At 48.8% G+C, this 20,487-nt stretch overlaps 1 protein-coding gene across 1 annotated transcript in view; it reads left to right on the top strand.

The window, feature by feature from the left end:
• The first annotated feature begins 11,063 nt into the window (after window positions 1-11,063).
• MAP3K14 (mitogen-activated protein kinase kinase kinase 14) overlaps window positions 11,064-20,487 on the top strand; it is a 39,859-nt gene continuing 30,435 nt past the window's right edge. The window contains exon 1 of the mRNA XM_069481559.1: window positions 11,064-11,102. The gene's annotated coding sequence lies outside the window, so the exon portion shown is untranslated. The remainder of the gene's footprint in view (window positions 11,103-20,487) is intronic.

The following is a 20,487-nucleotide window of genomic DNA, read 5'->3' as shown; positions in this document are numbered from 1 at the left end:
TTGTTTACATTTCTAACCACCAAGCTAATTGTTTGTGTCTTCAGCTAACAAGCTGTGGGCGATCACAGGCCCACTGGTGGTTGTGGGCATTGTTCAGAAGGTTCTGGCTTTGAGAGCTCCTCAAAGGCCTACTTGGGCTTGGCTGTTTCATCACATTATATTTTCAGAGAATTACTGGGCAAGCCTCAGCTAGATTATGAAAATCTGACTAAGGGTGCTGCATCAAAGCCCCTGGCAGGAGCATCTCCAAATGTCCCCAGGGCCAACAACGACAAAGAGGCTGGGGCCTCTGGGGAATTTAAGGGGAAGAGATTTTCTGAGAGAAAATGCAAATCAATGACAGTTTATTTAAAAAAAAAAAAAAAAAAAAGCAAAATTTTCATGACCAGAAGCTCAATGAAATCTAAGCACACGAATTACCAAACAAATACTAATAACGATAAGCAAATGAGCTGCTGAGGAAGAAATATGGAGGCGAGAACATTTCATCAGCAGAGATGAGTGAGGATACGAAAATAAACATCCAATGCAGTGTAAAGAGCCTGACCGATCCTCCTCGCTTTGTTTAATTCAGTGATTTCCTAACCTCAGTCATTTGAATATCACCTTTGTGGGTTTTTTCCCACACATGAATTCCACCTATGTTGTTATTTACTTAACATTCTTCTCTAGGTTGACTCACCCTTTTTAAAAAATTATTTTGATTATATGTTGATTATAGGTGGAAAATCGGTATCATTTGCTATGTAAAAATAAAATAAATCTAATAACAGCCAAACATTGTTATTAAACGCTAGCCTCTGTGGCCTGGCAAACACTTTAAACCTGAAGCCAATACTCCGTCTGCAAGAAATTAGCAAGTGTCAAAGAGAAGGAGTAAAGACATATTGGCACCAAAGTGATACCTTTTTCTTGACTTATTTAGAAGAATTAAAAGAAAGCGTGACCCACTTCTGGGCATTTATCCTATGACTATTCTCCAGCATAGAATGGCAGCTCCATGAAGCAAGGACTTCGTCTGGTGTGTTCACTGCTCTGTCCCTGGTGCCTAGAGCTGAGCTGCATGTATAGTAGGTGCTCAATAAATATTTGCTGAATGCATGGATTAATTAATATGCAAAATGAAATAGGTGCAACGATACTACAACAATTTTTATAATAGGAAATGGATGGAAATAGGTAAATCTATCAACAGCGGGCCAGGTAAATTCCATACCAGTCATACAGTGGAGTAGTATGCAGTCTTTATGAAGAATAAGGCAGCTCTGTATGTACTATATGGAACTTATTGATATGTTAAGTGAAATAGCCAGGTATAGAGCAGTTGTGCATAGTATGCTTTCATTATTTCTTTTAAAAGAAGCTATATGAATGTATGTGTTTATAGATGCTGAAATATATCTGGAAAAATACACAAGGAACTGATAGGAATGGTTGCTTCAAAAGACCCTAGGGCCAGAAGTGGAAGAAGCACACTCTTTTTCTTTTTTTTTTTGAGACAGAGTCTCGCTCTGTCACCCCAGGTAGAGTGCAGTGACATCATCATAGCTCACTGCAACCTCAAACTCCTGGGCTCAAGCTATCCTCCTTGCTTCAGCCTCCCTAGTAGCTGGGACTACAGGTGCATGCCACCATACCAAGCTAATTTTTCTTTTTTTTCCCTTCTTCTTTTTTTTTTTTTTTTTTTGTAGAGACAGGGTCTCGCTCTTGCTCAGGCTGGTCATGAACTCTTGGCCTCAACCAATCCTCCCGCCTTGGCCTCCAGCCCCGCTAAGAAGCATACTCTTTTGGAATTTGTACAAAGCACTCATATCAATTATTCAAGAAATAGACAAATCTAAAAAAGAATTGGAAAGAGAATAACTAGCTCAGCATGAGATCCAATGTTTCTTAGAGCTGTGGACCACCACACATCATCCAGTGCTCCCCTGGGAAACCATGCACCCCACTTTGGGGAACTGTGCTTTGCAGTAGAGCTCTGTGTGGATGACACAGGTTGTATGAAATCATTCTTGTCTCCACAGATAGACATCTGCTCTAATCTCTGAATCTTAACACCTGGATTTTCCCTCCGCCTAATTTGGGCATCCTTTATCTTAATCAGGCAGAACGTATCTTGGTCCTGATCGGCCCTTTAGCACGAGGAGTCACGTACTCCTTGACTGATGTTTCCGGCATCCTCTCCAGTCCATGAAGTCATTCATTTTCTTCCACGGCTTTTCCCAGGTAAGGTTCCCTTTCTCAGAAAACAGGAGTGGTGATCTAAATTCACCTGGGCTGCAGACCTGTCTTGCCTCACTGTTTTCATGTGTTACACAATCCCTAGTAAGCATAAGCCTACTACATTTAAGGCTTTTGCTGTAGTGTGATTTCATCCTGGGGCTGCTTTTCACTGTTGGGAATTCTCCAGTTGGCTAAATTTTACAAATCTCACTGTTGCAGCCAGTCACAAAAACCCAGCTATAGTGGCTTAATCCTGTGCCAGAAGCTGAAGGTCAGCAGTCCCTGGAAGGTGGACAGTCCCTGGTTGCATGATGGCTCCATGAGGCTATAGGGCACTCAGAGTCTAGACTTCTGCTCTGCTATCAGAAAATGAGGTCTGCATTCTTACGCTCAAACACTGGCTGCTACACTTCCAGGCACTGGCTCCGCACTCCAGAACAAAGAAAGAGGATAAGGCAAGGGGCAAAAGGCAAAAGGGCATGTGCCAGCTGGGTCAGTCCCCTTTAGCAAGCTTTTCCAGACACCCCATCCAAAGACTTCCATGAACATCTCACTGACCACAATTGCATCACAGAGCCACCCTAGCTGCAAGGGAAGCATTTCAAATGGGAAGCAAGTCACCACTACAGATAAAACCCAGAGCTCTGATCATGAAGGAGAGACTAGATGCCTCCGTGAACAAAAGGTATTATTTTAAACTAATTATATTAGCTATTAGTATGCATAGCTTACCCATCTTGGGAGACCACATACTTCTGGAGGGCAGGGAAGATGTCTTTTATTCATTTTTATATCTTTCACACTTCCAGCATAGGGTTGAAATTGAACGTGGGACATATTTGGGGGCAGCGGTGGGGGAACAAAGTTAGATACCTTAGATGGAAGCTGGGAACAGGCTTCTAAAGTGGTTGCCAATAAGGAGACACAGCAGGTTCTTGACCTGAGGAATCATTTCTGAGCCAACTCAGTTCAACACACATTTCCTGAATACCAATTCACCACATGGTGATGGTAAGCTGCCATCAAGGTACGAGAGAGAAGGTAGAGAGCTGATAAGCAGTGGGACATGTGGTGCTTGGAGAGGAGGCATTTTATCAGGAACTTGGCGGGTGGGTGTGATGTGAGAGGCAGAGGCAGAGGGGTGCATTTCAGTCTGCAGGGCAGCCCTCGGTCTGGACACGCAAACAGGTGGTTGGAGCAATGGAAGTAGCACAGAGGGTGCCCACAGGGAAGCTGTGAAAAATAAGACCAAAAAACTTGAGATGGGGCTAGACTGGGAGGACCCTGAGAGCCAGATAACAAGTTTGTACTTCATCAGTACAAACAATGGGGAGCCACTGAAATTTTTGAGCAAGGGAGTGACAGACAGTGGAGGATTGGAATGTAAACAACAGGAAGCAAGAGGAAAGGCTGAGATATCACGAGGACATGAGCAGAAAGGGGAGAGAAAGGGAAGCCACAGACACAAAGGTATTATGGAGATAGAATCCACATGGCTTGGGACGAGACGGCAAGAGACCAGCAGTGGACACTCCTGGGGTTGGTGGTGATGCCATTAACACAGAGTGGTGGGCAAGGAACAGGTTGGGGGAGAATGTAGAGCTGGAGATGCCAGGTGGCTGGAAAATGGAAATGCCCTGTGGGCCCCTGGAAACTCTGGTTTGGAGGTCAGGATCAAGGTCAGAACTGAAGGTGTTGATTTAAAAGTCAACAGCTAAAAGAGGACAATTAGGAAGGCAGAGGCAGCTCAGACACATGGTCCCCAAAACCGTCACTCCTTCTCTTCTCCCAGAATCCTCCCTCCTCCTATGGCACCCAACCTTTGCAGCAGCACCCCAGGCTCACGCCATCCCACCCCCACGCCCTACCATATACTTATTTTCTCAATCTGAGTCTCTCCATATTTTGCGAATCTGTCCTGTTCCCCATCCTCCTGGCTGATGCCTTGGTCCAGGGTCATCTCTGACCTGGCTTATCCCAAAGCCTCCCAACTGGCCTAGGGGGGTAGCCTGCACCCCCACCCTCTCAGACTGCAACAGAGAACTCGTTCTAAAATTTCATTCTAGGCCGGGCGCGGTGGCTCACGCCTGTAATCCTAGCACTCTGGGAGGCCGAGGTGGGCGGATCGTTTGAGCTCAGGAGTTCGAGACCAGCCTGAGCAAGAGCGAGACCCCATCTCTACTAAAAAAAAAAAAAAATAGAAAGAAATTATATGGACAGCTAAAAATATATATAGAAAAAATTAGCCGGGCATGGTGGTGCATGCCTGTAGTCCCAGCTACTTGGGAGGCTGAGACAGGAGGATCCCTTGAGCTCAGGAGTTTGAGGTTGCTGTGAGCTAGGCTGATGCCACGGCACTCACTCTAGCCTGGGCAACAGAGTGAGACTCTGTCTCAAAAAAAATAAAAAAATAAAAAAATAAATAAAATTTCATTCTAGCAATGTTATTGGTCTTTTCCCCAGCCCAGCCTCCTGAGCATGGCCTGCAAGGCCCTCCACAATCCAGGTCACAGGCTGCAGGGCCAGGGCATCTCTCTCCCAGTCCCTTGCATCCCACGCCTAGTTCCCCAAACATGTCTTGATTGTCCCTTGTCTCCATGCCTTTGCATATGTTATTCCTTCTGCCAGAATGCCTTTCCCACCTCATTCACCTGGCTTACTGCTAGTGTACCTGGCAGCAACCAGTTCAAGCATCACCTCCTCCAGGAAGCCTTCTTTGATCTATTCCTTACCTGGCTCAGGGATTCTGTCTACCCTCTACATTCTATTGCAGCCACGCCCATCTCCCCTGTTGAGGGCAGGCCTCATGACTCATTCATCTCTCCCTGTCAGCAGGGCCTGGTCAAGTGCCTGGCACATAGTATGGCTCAATGAATGTTTGTTGAATGACTAAATGAAGCCAGGAGTGGATGAGAACTCCAAGGGAGAGAGTATAGAGAAGTGAGGGGCTTAGGCCTGAAACTGGAGGAGTGCCTCAATTTTTAAAAACGGGGGAAGGAAACAGAAAGCACAGTATCTCAGAAACCTCAGGAAGAGGATTGTCCAAAAATGCCAGCGATTTCTGGGAATACTTTCTTTTCCTTAATGCCCTTTGTTTTTCAGGTCACAGCTTAGTTCCTGCAGAAAGCCTTCTTTGAGCTGCCGCCACCAACTTAGTCCCCCGTGTCCTCTCCCAGCCCACACTTATGCTGGTCCTGTGTGCCCTTCCACCAGCGTTCACCCTCTCTGCTCTGTGCCACTGGTGACCGACCACTCTAAGCTCCCAGGCCAGTGAGAGGCTCTGGCAGGAAACTACAGGGTATAAGGAAAGGAGAACCAGGGATTTCTCCCCATCCCTGTTGGACTTAAGTGGTATCTGAGGAAGTGGTTATGCCTTTTGTTTCAACTTCTTCCAAGCAACCCTGGCCCCAGCCTCTGATTATGCTACCTCCGCCCAGTCCCCTCAGCCCCGGGGTAGCAGTGGATTCCTGGTTACTCCACCACTTTCTGCTGGGCTCCTCCACTCTTCCATCCCCCATGTAACCGATTCCCTGCATTCGATCCTATGTTTAAAATCTCTGGGCAGGTTCTGCTTCCTCGGATCCTGCCCAATACGATACACTCTGCCCATCCTCCCATCATCCTCGCCACCCTTGCAGTGACTGAAGTCCTCATCTGTAGTTACTTCTTCAAGGTCTGCCTACCCACTAGACCAGAAGCTCCTCAAGGGAAGGGACTGGTCTGGAGGCTCTGGGCTTCCTCCCCAGAGCCTGACGCACAGGTGCTCTGTGCCTCACATTTGTGGTTGGCTGCAGGTAAGAAGAGAGACAAGGTCACCTACTGGGAGGCACCTAGCGGGTGGGCACAGAGAGAAGGGTGTTGTGCAAAAACCAGACTGAAAGGGGTCCACTCAAGTGGGGGATGAAGCAGACACCTGGAGTACCAAGAAGTCTGGGAGTGAAGCCGGGGAAAAAGGTTGGGCTAATGTGTAGGAGAAAGCCAGGTTGGGGATGGTTTTGTTTGTTTGTTTGCTTGTTGTGTTTAGGCTATCCCCAGCTTGATCACATTTGTAGGTTGAGAAGCAGCAGCTAAAATAGGGAGATGCTGAAGGGCAGGAGATGCTGGGACATTGGGGCTAGAACAACACAACCTACATGGTCCCTTAGGAGGATTAAATCCATCAGAAATGTTGAGGCTGGTGTGCTGAGGGGACTGGAGGCAGGGAGGTAAGATCAGAGGGGGAAAACCGATCAAGAAGTGAGAATTTGAGTCAAGCCAAGGCTCCCTGAGAAGGCTCCAAAGTTGGGGGGGTGTCCCAGGAAGGTATGCGCAGCACCTGCTCTTGCAAGGTCAACTTTGCCCGAGACCCCACAGAGACCCCCACTCAGGAGGCTCCGTCCTTTGCTGAGATCAGCACTTTCCTCCCCCTTACCCACATCGCCAGGACTCCTCCTCTTCTCCAGGAGCCCCTTGGTGCATGTTGTCCCCTTCCATCTCCTGTCCCATGTGGGGCAGGATTGTGGGGGGCAGGCAGAGGCCAGAACCAGCACGCAGTGGTGTACTGTAAACGTTGAATCACCAGCTTAGGGGCCAGGTAGCCCTGGGTTTATACTGTTTGCCAATTTCCATGGTGTAAATACTCCCAACCCGTCCAGTTTCAGGCCACCAACATGAGGTCACTGATAGCAGAATAGGAAGAGAGCTCCACCACATCACTGCCTCCATCCATCCATCCTTTCCCTCTCCTACCTCCCTGAGCCCTCCACAGACCTCTAGACTGACAGCAGCAGTGGGGCAGGTCCAAGCTAGGGATGGCAGCAGCAACCCTGTGGCTGCAACCTCAGGCAGACCCCTGACGGAGAAAGGAAAACGGCTCCTCCTCCAGGAACATCCACCCCAGCCCCCAGTCATCTCTTACCTCAGCCTCACATCTGAGTTCTCAAGTGGAACTTCAGGATCTCACAGGAATTTAGAGCCTGAGATCCACAGACGCTCAGATGATTCACCAGCCACTTTCTCACTGGACACGGCTGGACACCATAAACTGAGCTGACTAAGGCAATAGAAACCAGAATATAATTTCCTCTCTTCCAAAGCAAACAGGAATGGAAAAATGATCCAAGGACGGCACTGTCTCCCCTATACGCAACATTTACTCACTCTTCATCAGTCTTCTCCAGAACTGGGGGGCACTGGGCTCCTTGAAGCCCAAAGTCTCTTTGCAGAGTCCTGCATGCAGGAGGGCAGGGACTCTAGAGTCACACCTAGTTTGAAACTTCAGTTTTCTGTTATAGCAAAGTGGACAAGTTACTTCTCTCTGAGCCTCAGTTTGCTCATCAATGAAATGGGGATAATACTGCCTACTCTATGAGGTTAGACTGCAGGGGTCCTCAACTGGGAGCAATTTTGCTCCTTTGGGGCAATCTCCAGAGACATTTTTTGTTGTCCCAAGGCGGGGGTGGGGGAGTGCTACTGGTATGTAGTGGACAGAGACAAGGGAGGCTCTTAAACATCCTACAATTCACAGGACAGCCCCTTCCAACAATGAATTGTCCAGTCCAAAATGTCTGTAGTGGCAGGTTGAGAACCCCTGGACCAGAGGGAATTTTCAGAGAGGTTATGCACATGAAGCACTTGGTAAGTGTCTGGCTTACTTTTCGTAAGCTCTCGCAAAACACAAGCTGCTATTCTTCTGGAATAGCACAGTCTTACTCTTCTATTTCCAGACCTAAAATAGATGGGATGTGAAAATCTTTGAGTTCTGAGAGCCTAGCTCACTGCTCCAGGTGTGAGTCACCCTGTAAATGTCAATTTATTTTATTTAAAGCAGAGCTGAGGTTGCACAAGTGACTCAGGGCTAGAAGCCTTCCCAGGTTGTTGTGACTTAGGCTGGGTGGAAGAAATTTTGCCCTGAAGCTCTCCTTCCAGAGGGTACAAGCACTTCAAGATGCACAGACACCATGTGCTCACTCCGGGTAGATGTTGTATTGTCTCTCACCTCACCCCACACACAGTGGGGCTTGGAAAGACCTGAGAAAAGTAGCTGGAACCGACAGGCCCTGCGTGTCCTGAATACCTTCCTTATTAGTGTATAGTGGTTTGTTCCTCCCCTGCAACCTGACATGACATTCCTTCTCCAGAGTTGCAGCTTTGGACCAACACAGTTCACTCTCTCCCACTAATACCTATTAGTGTTAGTGGATAGATTTAAAGACAGATTATCTTGATGGAGTAGGTAGGGGCATGCAGGGGACCCAGGACCAGAGAAGTGTCAAGGGAACCTGGGTAAAGTACAGGGGCACTGGGTGTACTAAAGAAGGAATGGTGAGGCCAGGTACGGGGGCTCATGCCTGTAATCCCAGCACTTTCGGAGGCTAAGGTGGGAGGATAGCTTGAGGCCAGGAGTTTGAGACTAGCCTAGGCAACACAGCAAGACCTCATCTCTACAATAGATTTAAAAATCAGCTGAGTGTGGTGGCGTGTGCCTATAGTCCCAGCTACTCAGGAAGCTGAGGCAGGAGGATTACTTGAGCCCAGCAGTTTGAGGCTGCAGTGAGGTATGATCACGCCACTGCTCTTCAGCCTAGGCAAGAGAGCAAGAGCCTGTTTCTAAAAATAAAATAAAATAGGGCCGGGCGCGGTGGCTCACGCCTGTAATCCTAGCACTCTGGGAGGCCGAGGTGGGCGGATCGTTTGAGCTCAGGAGTTCGAGACCAGCCTGAGCAAGAGCGAGACCCCATCTCTACTAAAAATAGAAAGAAATTATATGGACAGCTAAAAATATATATATAGAAAAAATTAGCCGGGCATGGTGGTGCATGCCTGTAGTCCCAGCTACTCGGGAGGCTGAGACAGGAGGATCGCTTGAGCTCAGGAGTTTGAGGTTGCTGTGAGCTAGGCTAACGCCACGGCAATCACTCTAGCCTGGGCAACAGAGTGAGACTCTGTCTCAAAAAAAATAAATAAATAAATAAAAATAAAAATAAAATAAAATAGTTAAAAAAAAAAAAAAAAGAAAGAAAGAAGAAGAAATGATGAAAGAGGGAGAAGGCAGAGGCAAGCCAGGTAGCGTGCGCTGACTCCGGAACTGTGCCCACATCTTTCCTGAGAAGTGGCGTGCCTAGAGGCAAACAGGTGGTGGGAGAGACAATAAGGGCATCCAGGATTGCTGATACCGACCTGTAGTTCAGGCCAACCTCCACCTCTCCTTGAGTCACTGAATGTGAAACGCTGGTGGTGGAAGGAGCTTTGGGGGCCACCAGTCCAGCTTCTTTCTTGCCCACCATCTCCCAGCAGGTCAGTGGCAGAGCCAGGGTATGCACCAGAGACTGGCTCTAAAGCACAGGCTCTAAGGGAGCCACAACCTCCGATGTTTCAGGGGCCAGACAGATGACATAAGGTTAAATGGTTGGATATAAAACAACAGGGGCGGGGGCTGTGAGGAACAGCAGGTTCTGCTCTAAGGTATTCAAATCTGAATTTAAAGAAACACTGCACCAGCCAAAGTAAGCATATTTCTGGCTTGGGTGAGTGGGTGAGGCCCTCGGGTTGTGAGTTTTCGACCACTACCTAAATGAATGGTCTTCCCTATCCCCCGACAGAAATGTCTGCTGGGTGCAGATCTCCAGAAAGAGGCTTTGAGCTACCAGGGACTGTCTGCAAAGCAGTCCCGAGCAGACAGTGGGCTTGGCTCAAACATTTCCAGAGATCGGGTGCTCCTTAATTTCAAGACAGCCTTGAATGGGGCTTGCCCATCCCCGCCACTAAAGCCACCCGCCACACCCACCGTGGACCTCTGATGGAGGTGGGGTGCCCAGAGTAGGAGCACCTCATTTATTATGCAAACTTAAAAAAAATTAAAGTTTGGAATTTTCTTATTACAAATAAAATACAAGCTCACTGTGGAAACACTAGAAAATACACATGAGCAAAAGTCAGAAAAGAAAAATTATCCATACCTTCCCTACTCCCTCCCTCACCTCCAGCCCCCATTCAGAAACACTTTGGTGCACATTCCAAACTCCAGATCCTTTTTTTGCTTTTGGAAGTTATCTTTCTGGCTCGGTAGCCTATAAACCCAACGAGGAGCCACTTCACGCACTGCTCGCTCCACGACACCCCTCCAGCCGTGGGAGGGGGTCGCACCACGCCCCCACACGCTTTCTTCAGACCCGGGTTTCAACACACAGGTCTGCCTGCCCTGCGTAGGCCCTTGACGCCCCACACTTCTCGAGGACAGGCACTGTAACCTTCTTACTCATCCTCAGGGACTCTACAGCGCCAGGCACACAGTAAGTGCTCAATAAAAGCGCTCCTAACCCCACCACCTCAGGCGCCACGAGAGGCAGCAGAGAGGAAGCGGAACACAACCCACGAAGGCGAGCGCCTCGCCGTCTCCAAGGCAACCGAAGTCAGAGGCTGGGAATGCCCACGCATGCGCACACTCGCCCTTCCTTCCCATAACCTCGAGGAGCACGCAACCGGTAAAGACTGCCAGAAGCCAAGCGCGCATGTGTGGTTACACCAACCAACACCCCAGGCGCCCAGCGATCTCCTCTACAAACATCGTCCGGAAATAGTGCCCATTTCTGGAAACCAGGCCTCGTTAACCGGCCAGCCAGGATGGGCAGTCTCATTGGCTAGCTTGGAGGTGTGGGCGGGGCCAAGGGTCGCGGTGCGGCCAAAGAGAGGAGGCGCGAAGCGAGACAAAGTTGCTGCTGCCAGGGCGGGGGCCGGGGGGCGTGGCTCCGGGGGCGGCCAGGAAGGCGGTGAGGGGGCGGGGCCTGGGCTGGGGCGGGGCGACCGTGGGCAGTGAGCGCCGCGGTCGGCGACTGGAGGCGGGAGATCGCACGGCAGCGGAGCGCAACACTCGCCGGGTTGGGGAGATCGGCGCTCGGCCGGTAGGTGACTGGGCGAGACCCAGGGGCCCGGATCGGGGCGCCAAGGGAACGGCGGGGGTGGGTCGCCGCTCAGCCCGGGCTGGGCAGCGGCCTGGCCCGCCGCCCCGGGATGGTGGGGATCGGCGGCGCGGCCCGGCGTCCTCGATCGGACCCACTCGCGGCCATTCGCCGGCGCGCCCTCGCAGGCGCTGCTAGCGCCACGGTCGCACGCCGTGCGCGCCCCGGGCCTCCAGGCCGCGCACCCTCGAAGGCCACACGCTCGCCCCAAGCGCGCGCAGGGACGCTTTGCTTCCCCTTCCCCAACACCCGGTGCCACAGCCAGGCCCGCCCCCTGCTCCCCGGCCTGAGTGGCATCAGGATGGAGGCTTGCCTGGGCGCGGGGTGGAAGGTGTCTCCTCCAGAAATGCGCCTCCCTCCTGCCCTGGCAGTGAAACCATTCAGGCCTTCCCTGGGAAGTTCTCAGGGTCACGCCGCAAGGCGGGGAGCAGGAGTTGAGCCTGCCTTCGGTACCCAGTGCCGCCGCGCGCAGCATCTTCCTCCTTCCCCTTACTTCGACCCTCCTCTGTAATTCTGTGCGCTCGGGACTTTATCTGTCAGTTTGGATGTAATAGTCCCATCTTGGAACCCCTTGGTGGCCCTGACAACTTGCAGCCACCGAGCACCAGACAGACCGAGGCTACTCGTACAGTCCAGTTTCTCACCTGCCCGGGAGCCTCCTTGGCGCTCTGTAACTTCAGAAAAAGTATTGCCATCCTCGTCGAGGTTAAAAAGTTGCTGTCAGCCCTAAAGGGTGGACTGGGGTGTGAATGGGTATGTGGAGGAGAGGATGAGTGGAGAAAAGATACAGAAATCAGTAGAGTAAATGGCAAAATTACTTTTCTTAACTGGAGACGATGAACACCAATGACTTGATGAAGGACTTTAAAATCAAGTGAAATTAAATGGTGAAAGTGGGACTATGACACAAAATAGCAGTCTGAAGTTTATTCCAGGAAAAATGTTGAAAACCCCATGGTCTTTCTGAAAGATTAGGAGATAATGTCTTAACATTAGCGGTGTGTTTTTACTTAGTGTCTTCATACCTGTAACCTCCTTTTTCCTTCAGATGTCTATGTGGTGAGATAGATTGTATTGGCCTGTTTTATAGGTGAGGCACCTGAGGCAGGTGTGTGTGTGTTGGGGGTGGGGGGTTATATATCTCCCCTGGTGCCTCATAGAACTAAGGCTGGGTCTTCCCCAGGCTTCTGGATTAGGAACACATTATAGAACTCAGATGCAGAAAAGAGAGAGAAGTGTTTGGTATGGTATTTATGCTCTTAATTTGAGAGGACACTTAAAAGGTGCTTGTCTTGCTTAGGATGTGTTTGGATTTACTCTTGGTGATTTTCAAGTGATGTCAAAGTCAGTTCCTTTGGAACAATGCCAGACCTCTAAGTTTTTCAGACACCTTGAGGACATCCTCATTTATTTTGAAGGGTGTGGTGCACTTCTTAGAAGATCTCAAAATAAAAGTGACTTTTAATTTTAGAAATAAGTACCCAGGTATACCTACCAGCGCTTTTGTGAAACCAGACAGCAAAAAGCTGCCAAACTTTAGGTCATCTTCTGTTTTCTGATTATAAGGAGCAGTTCTGAAGAGGGGGTTTTGCCACTGGTATTGTCTTTTAAGAATTTGTGGGAGAAGCACCACAGGGACCCTGCCAAATGAGCCTTCATCTATTAAACAAAAATGTCTGGTTGGGCTGTTTCGCCTCAACAGATGGAGGTTTGGTTCCTCATTTTGGTTCTCCTGTTGAACACAGACTCCTTTGTGATCTGCTTGGAGTGTTTATACATCATTTAATGCTGAGAAGATGGCTTGCCCTGATTGGTTGTCCAGCCCTAGGCAACTGTTGTGATTTTTTTTTTTTTTTGTGAGTGATAACAGTTCATCCCTGGCTAGGGTCTGGTGAGAGATCTGCAGAGATGTGAAAGAGGTAAAAGCATTATCCAGGGTTGTTTTCTTCGTTGTTGGCACCCTCTTAAGAGTGTTGTATCACTTTGGCCTGTGAAGTCACTTTTAATTTCCTATTTTTTTCCCTGCCTCAATGGACAGCACGTGGGCTTTCCTAACAGCCTGCCCATCTTGATGAAACACTGACAGATTCATATTGGTTGCCTTGACAGAAGTTCTCTCTAGGGGGAAAGTTCAGAAATCTTAAAACCAAATTCGGTCCTAAATAAAAAGTCTAAGTCAGCTTGATACACATACAGACAGCATATTTCTGCCAATGGCTTCCATCATCTCAGAGCTGGTTTTTTTTTTTTCCTGGCAAAAGGTTAAAATGCAACTAAAATTCTGCTTTCGTGATTAATAAGTCACTACCACAGTTGTGTCTGATGCTTCCTGTTTGCCCCATTTTAGTATTTCAGTTAAACTGGAAACATCTGAGCATTATGGGCACTTTAATGGCACCAGTGTAAAACTGGCGGGGAAGGGGACAATGCCATGTTAGTAGATTTAGGGAGCTCCAAGGATGTCAGCCCCTGTGGGCTCCACACACCAAGATCCCTAGTAAGGGAATGGAATGGGGTTGAGTGCTTTCAAGGGTGGACATTTAAAGGGATGCACGTGCGAAGGCGTTGCGTTTATTTGGTGATGCTGACTGAAATGTTGAAAGCAGGAGCTTAGAAAGGGAAGGCCAGATGTAGGGCAAATTGAGGAGAAGAACATTTCAGTTGAGTTGAGCAGGACATTGAGGTATAGGGTCCTTACTTCTGGGCCTATTATTGCCTGAGTGACAATGCAGAAAAAGTCATTTTTCTTCGGTGGCCTATGTGTTCTTCTAGTTTAAAGGATCCTTTTCCCTTCTTGCTATTTTACATCCCTTAATTCCTTAGCTCCCTGATATAAATCGCTTGAAATTTTGTGGCATGAAGAGTAATTTTATAGCCAGCCTTTGTATTTTCTCACAATACTCATATGAAGAAAGGCAGGGACAAAGATCAGAAAAGTGAAGGCCAGTAAGGAGAAATAAGGTAGATGCGATTATTCAGGAAATCGGTGTCATGTCCAGAAGCTAAACCCACTTTTCTTGACATCTAGTTCACTACTTTTTCTACCTTGCTCATGAAAGGATGAGGATTTTTTTTCCCCAAAAAACATGTCGATTTTGAACATAATTAAACCAGGGTAGCAGTTTTATTTGTTTATCTATTTATTAATTATGACAGTTAATTATTCATTGGCATCAATTGTTAAGATGAATAGCCTATTGTCTGGACAGGTCTGCTTATGCCCATTTTCCAGATGCTGAAACTAAGGCAGAGAGGTCAAGTGATTTTTTCCCGAGCAATAGAGCAAGTCCATGATGTCTCTGTGTCACCTGTGGTGGTTTAGGCTGTCAGATCAGACAGACCGGGGTCAGGTCCAGGTCTGCCACTGTCTGCCTGGGTGCCCTCAGGCAAATCACTTCACTTCTCTAAGCGTCAGGTGTCTCATCTGTAAGTGGGATCAGAAATACTTCATGGGCTGTTTTGAGTAGAAAATGAGAGGCCATATGAACTCAGTGCCCAGCACATAACAAGCCACAGAACACAGTGGCTGTAACTGTTGTTGTTGTTACTGTTGTTAGTAGAAGTAGTAAGAGCAGTAGTAGCTGCTGACTACTAACTGCATTGTGACTAAATCTGTTTTCTGTAAGATGATGTCAAGAAGGGTCAGGCTGCCTGACAGGACAAAGAGTCATTTTCTCAGCAGGACCTTCAGGGGGACATTTCTTCAGTCTAGAGGTTTTCGCTGTCAATCAAGTTCTCCCTGTCTTACACTAAATACTGCTCTCACCACACTGCCAATGAGCCTGTAAAGGCCACGCTTAGGGCCTCCCAGGACTCTGAGCCAGAGGCAGAGCGGGGCCTGTCAGGGGGCTCCCTGTGTCCCAAGTATGGTTAAGTAGGTTCCTGCATTAGCTCTGGAGGTGAGAAAAAAGAAAACACTGTATAGCATGTAAGTCCATAAGAACTTGCTCTTCTTTGTTTGGGGACTAGGGGAGAACATTTGGTTCTGTGTGGTGAGACTCCCACCACCACATGGCACCCCCAGCTCAGCACCCTTTCTGTCTTATAAATATGTCTTTGTCACCTTATCTCCCCTACCATGTCTGGGGCCCTGGATCTGCAGTTAGGGCTTGCAGATTTCCCTTTCGGTCTCACGGGAAGCCGGTCACTGTGGCACGTGCCTGTAGGCCCAGCTACTTGGGAGGCTGAGACGGGAGGATTGCTTGAGCTCGGGAGTTTGAGTTCAGCCTGGGCAACATAGCAAGACCTTATCTTTAAAAAAAAAAAAAATTATCTGGAGCCAGAATTGTTTGTAAAAAATAAAATTTAAATAGATTTTTCAAATTAAAAATCTTACAGGAAAAAAAGTTTCATATTAGATTTTACATTCTTTTCCCCCCTTAATACAAAACAAAAATATAGGCTCCCACCAGGCTGACATTCCCTTTAAATAACATTTTGTTTTCTCTTGGGGAAGCTGTCTTGATGGCCGAAGAGTCATTTCTAAAGTGAAGCTAGTTTTTAGAAAAAATAGATTACCGGATGTCAAGCCTCATGTGGAGCTCAGTTCAGATGAAAATGAAACCAGCAGGCCTAGAGCGGCAGCTCTGCACTTGACTTCAGGCTGGAGGTGAGAGGCAGAGTGTGTCTGGACCCTGCTCCATAGCTGGTTGGCCCCACAGACTGCATGCGATAGGCACCTTAGTCATTTTCTAAGCAGCTTTGCTTAGGTGAACAGAGCACTTTCTCTGGAAGGTGAGTCACCCATGCAGGGGTGTAGGTGACAGGCGATTTATTCCCCTGCACAGTTGCAGAGGAAGTCCTGAGCAGACCTTGTTGAGAAGCCCTCTGCCAAAGATCACCCTTATCCCAGCCCAAGGGCTATGGAAGCAGGGAGCAAACGGGAGGCTCCTGCCAGAGATGGACCCCCTGGCTGGGGGAACATGGGTAGGGCCCAAAGCCCAGATCAGCAGTGTGACTGACTTCTGAGTCCAGCCACCTTGAGGGTGGAAAATGGCCCACTTCCAGTGACAGTCAGCAAAGAAGCAGGAGGGGAGCTTTGGCCCCGGGGAGCTGGGAAATCCCTTGGCAGAGAGATACAAACCCTATTTTGGTGTGAAAGACCTTTTGGGGAACACTTTTCCACCTGCCTTCCTTTGAGGCACCTGAGTCGGAAGCTCTGAAGAGCTCCAGTGGTTGGAAAGAGTAGATTAAACCCTGGATTTCAGGAAGCGTTGGAATTCCGAGCCTGCAGCCACCTCAGTCATCTACACTTACAGGGCTAGAGTTCGGACTCAGAAAGAAGCAGCAGGCGAAACTCCTGAGCTGTCCCTTCCTCCCAGTTGCTGGTCACTATGGCTTCTGCTGACCCTCTTCCCACTAAAGCCATGATCAGGTTTAGTCCGTCAGTCAGAAATTTTGTTCAGACTCTGTCCTGGACTAGTGCAGTGGCGTTGAGCTTGACTGCTGATGGTCAGGGACATCTATAACCAGTTTCCAGGATCACCCGCAAGGTGGGCTTGACTTTATAGAAGCTGCAGCAGAGGAACAGTTACTCGCTTGCAAGTGATCTTGTTTCCTGTCTCCACCAGGCTGCCCCCAGCCCCTGACCCCACACCCCATCAATCTGGACTAACCAGCAGTCACTTGGGGCTGGCATGGCTAAATAACCTTAGACTTCACCTCTCTGTCAAGCAAAAGCTATTAGAATTACAAACTGGAAGTAATCATTAGCATTTTTTTGCAATGAGAAAGGGCAAAAGAGAAAATGGTGGCCCAAGAAAGCCAAATGGGTTGCCCAGGGCCACACGGCTAGTTAATGGCAGAGCCTGCACTAAAACCCAGGCTCTTTTCACTGTGCTCTGCTGCCACTGAACAAAGGAACTACTCCTGGAGCAGGAATTTTACTTTTTTAACTAGCTCCTCCCTTTCTTCCCCTACCCTGACCCTGTCACTCTCAGCTTTTCTGCAAGCTCTGCCAGGCCTGGGGAGGGCGGAGCCAGAGCAGCTGCTGCCCTGGGTCTGAGAAAAAGTAAACAGAAAGCTATTTATTTGACCCTCTCTTGTACTAAGAGGTTCGTGTAATCAAAAGGAGGTCAAGGTTGATAAGAAAATACAATTCTGGGCGGGGTTACCCGGAAGTCTCAAAGGTTGCCTGCACCTTCAGGGCACTTTCCTACCTTGCCAAGCACTGTCTCACCCACAGTGGGGACTGAGGAAGTATTAGTGATTGATCGCCAGGATGCAGCCCACTGGGCACAGAGAAGCTCTTCTGAATCTTTCTTTTGTGAAGGTGGGGCATGTTGCCCATGGCACACAGGTGCCCTGAAGAGCCAGAGCAGTTGGGGGTCATCCCAGCTGAATCAGTCTGGCTCTTCTCAGCGAGAGGTTCTTCCATACAGGCAAAGCATGATGTCATATCTGGATGGTGGGCCCCCAGGAGTGCAAAGAACTATTGTAGCCAAGATCCACCACCCACCTTCTGCTGACATTGACGGTTGCTTTTACTGGGCCAGAATTGAAAGGCAGATGCTCTGGTCGATACTAGGGATAGATGGGAGGCTTGGGAGGAAAGGGGGACTTACCCAGCCTCACGTGAGGATGTGGTTGCTGGTTAAGATTACAAATGGAGTCCTTTGGCCCAGGGAGTTAATTGGATGAACCAGCTCCTTGAGCCCATGTCCAGCAGTCTCAACTGGCCCGTGCTGTGCCGTGAGAGGCAGGGACAGCTTTACAAAGATGAATGTAAAAGATAAGAGGTTCCTGTACCACCTCCCTTCTAGCTTGTATATGCAAATCTGAGCCCAGATGGATATTGTCCAGAAGGGTCATTTTCTTAGGCAATTAGAAGTAATTGGGTCTCTAGGTCAGCATTTGGAAACAGGGAAGTCAGAGGTGGCTCAGCAGCCAGCTCGCAGGACACCTTCTTGCTGGGGTACAGTTAAAATACAGCCACCATGCTGTGACCCCTTTTGCAAGGAGATGGCTCCATCCCCTCCAGCTTACCAGGTGACTGGACAGTGTGGACACTCGTATTCCAGTCCAGGCAGGCTCTCAGAGCCTGTGGCCCTCATTTATTCCTCACGAGTGTGTCGGCCATTCTTTCACTCAGGGATGCTTGCCAAATGTGTCAAATAGAAAACTGATCACAGCTGAGGCGCTTCCCTCCAGGTGCTCACCACGGCGGGGGAAAGCAGGCGTGGAAGCCAACACATTCCAGGTCAGCCCCCGTGCTGGGCCATGAGCACAACGGTGGGAGCTGGCAGGGAGCAAGGAGGCCACCGAGGCCCAGTGGCGTTCCTTCTCCAGCGTGGGCTAGCACTGTTGGGAACAGGGCACCTCGCAGGAGAGCAGCCTAATCTGCAGGTGTCTGGACAGGAACCCCTCGGCGTTTCTCTTATCCTGGGGCCTTGTACCACTTGTCAGCTTGGAATAAGAGCTTGATGGCAATCTGGAAACTTCAGCACTCTGGGGGAAAGCGATGCATTTCAGAAATGTAGGCACGGTCCGTAGAAATGTGCTTATAGTTCAGAGCAGAAGCAGGCAGTGAATAGCCAGCTATTAAAGACGTGGCTGAACTCTCCCACCTTTCCAGGCTGGAGTGGAGAGGACAGTGACCACACTGGCAGATCCCATGGGCTTGGGGCCAACGAGACAGAATCATAGGCAGGTGGATCAAGGCCTAACCCTTGACAGTGCTTCTTTGTAGCTAGGTTCAGCATTCCAAGAAGGCCTTTCCAGGATTACAAGAGGGAAAGCTCTCGTCTGCCTTAGTCGCCATCATCTCCCCACTGGCTGGCACAGTGCCTGGAACATGGTAGCCGCTGGACAAGTATTGTTGAATGAAAGTACAAGACTCAAATCCAAACTCCTACTAGGTCCTGCTGGCCTGAGAGAGATGAGAGAGCCACAGGCTGTTTCACAATTCACCCTCCTTTACCAAGGAATCGGGCTGAGATCCTCTGAGAATATCCCCTGTCATGGCCCATGTCCCAAGCCTTCCCTCCCTTCCCAGGGGAGGGCAAGAATATGATCCCTTATTATAAAGGGACCCCTTGCCACTCATGTTCTCAAGCTGGTTCCTTGGGCCAGCTCATCAAAGAGTGCGCAGGGCAGCATCTGAAACTAGGACAGGGTCACGGTTCCCTCACCAAAGGGCCGAGCCGGACCCCGTGCTTCCCTCCATTCCCCCCATGCGTTGGAAGTCTTCTGTGGAAAGCTGACTTGTTTGGGTTTCTTGTTTATTCTGAAGTTCCTCAAACTAGTTCCTCAATTTTAGAACCCGTCACTGGTGACTACAATGAACCCGAAGCCTCCTCCCATATAGGGAGCCCTAGCCTATCTTTCTTCATTGTCTCTTGATACAGGTGTACCCTGCTTGAAGCCACTCCCACCTGTGAAAACCAGATTTCCAAACCCAGAAGGAGGCAGGTGGTTGGTATTTCAGCAGGATTGACCGTAGCCTAGGGAACTGCTCCTCGCTCCGAATCCAATCCAAAAGGTTAAATAAGGAGAGCTGTTTTTCATAACCAGCACGTTGCTTGTACAGATGACCTCAAGGCTTGGCAAGATCACAAAGTACATTTTGACTCATCAAAGAAACTGGTTGTGTTTGGCATGATTTTAGTGTCGAGGGCAGTTTATGGCATTGTAGTCTTTGCAAACTGGTCATTGTTGAGTGGTATACACTGCAGGCCCCACTTAATCAGAATATCCACTTACACAAAATACCCTAACTTACAGATTTCAATAACATTTGAAGTTTTGTGTGTGTGACATACATAAAAAAATTCTTGCTGCTTATTATATAAAATGAAGTGCACATGTGGCTGGGTTTTTTCCTTGATATTACTTCTCCCCTCATGTTCTCTTGCATTCCAATCGCATATTGGTCTCTCTGGATCAAGGATGCCCCCTGTGGCATCTTTTCTATTTGCTGTTGGCTCTCCTCATGCAAAGGATTTGAAAGTTGATTTGAAAATGCCATTGTAACATTTTTCTTTTGAAGCCTATAAAATGCCCAGTATCAGGGGACCTGGCAACACAGTACTGATCAAATTTATGAAGATAGAAGTTGATGCTTAGCCTGGGCAATAGCGAGACCCTGTCTCTACAAAAAATAGAAAAATTAGCCGGGCATGGTGGCATGTGCCTGTGGTCCCAGCTACTTGGGAGGCTGAGGCAGGAGGATCACTTGAGCCCAGGAGCTGGAGGCTGTAGAGAGCTATGATCTCATCCTGTGCTCTACCCCAGGCAACGGAGCAAGACCCTGTCTCAAAAAAGAAGAAAAAGCTTCTATAAAAGAACAGTAAATAGGCTCAAGAAGCCTGGAGCCAGACTTTATATTAAT

Source organism: Eulemur rufifrons, chromosome 9 (genome assembly GCF_041146395.1).
Source record: "Eulemur rufifrons isolate Redbay chromosome 9, OSU_ERuf_1, whole genome shotgun sequence".
NCBI classification, from domain to species: Eukaryota; Metazoa; Chordata; class Mammalia; order Primates; family Lemuridae; genus Eulemur; species Eulemur rufifrons.
The sequence above is the reverse complement of the archived record's forward strand: the minus strand, read 5'-3'. Positions and strand labels throughout refer to the sequence as shown.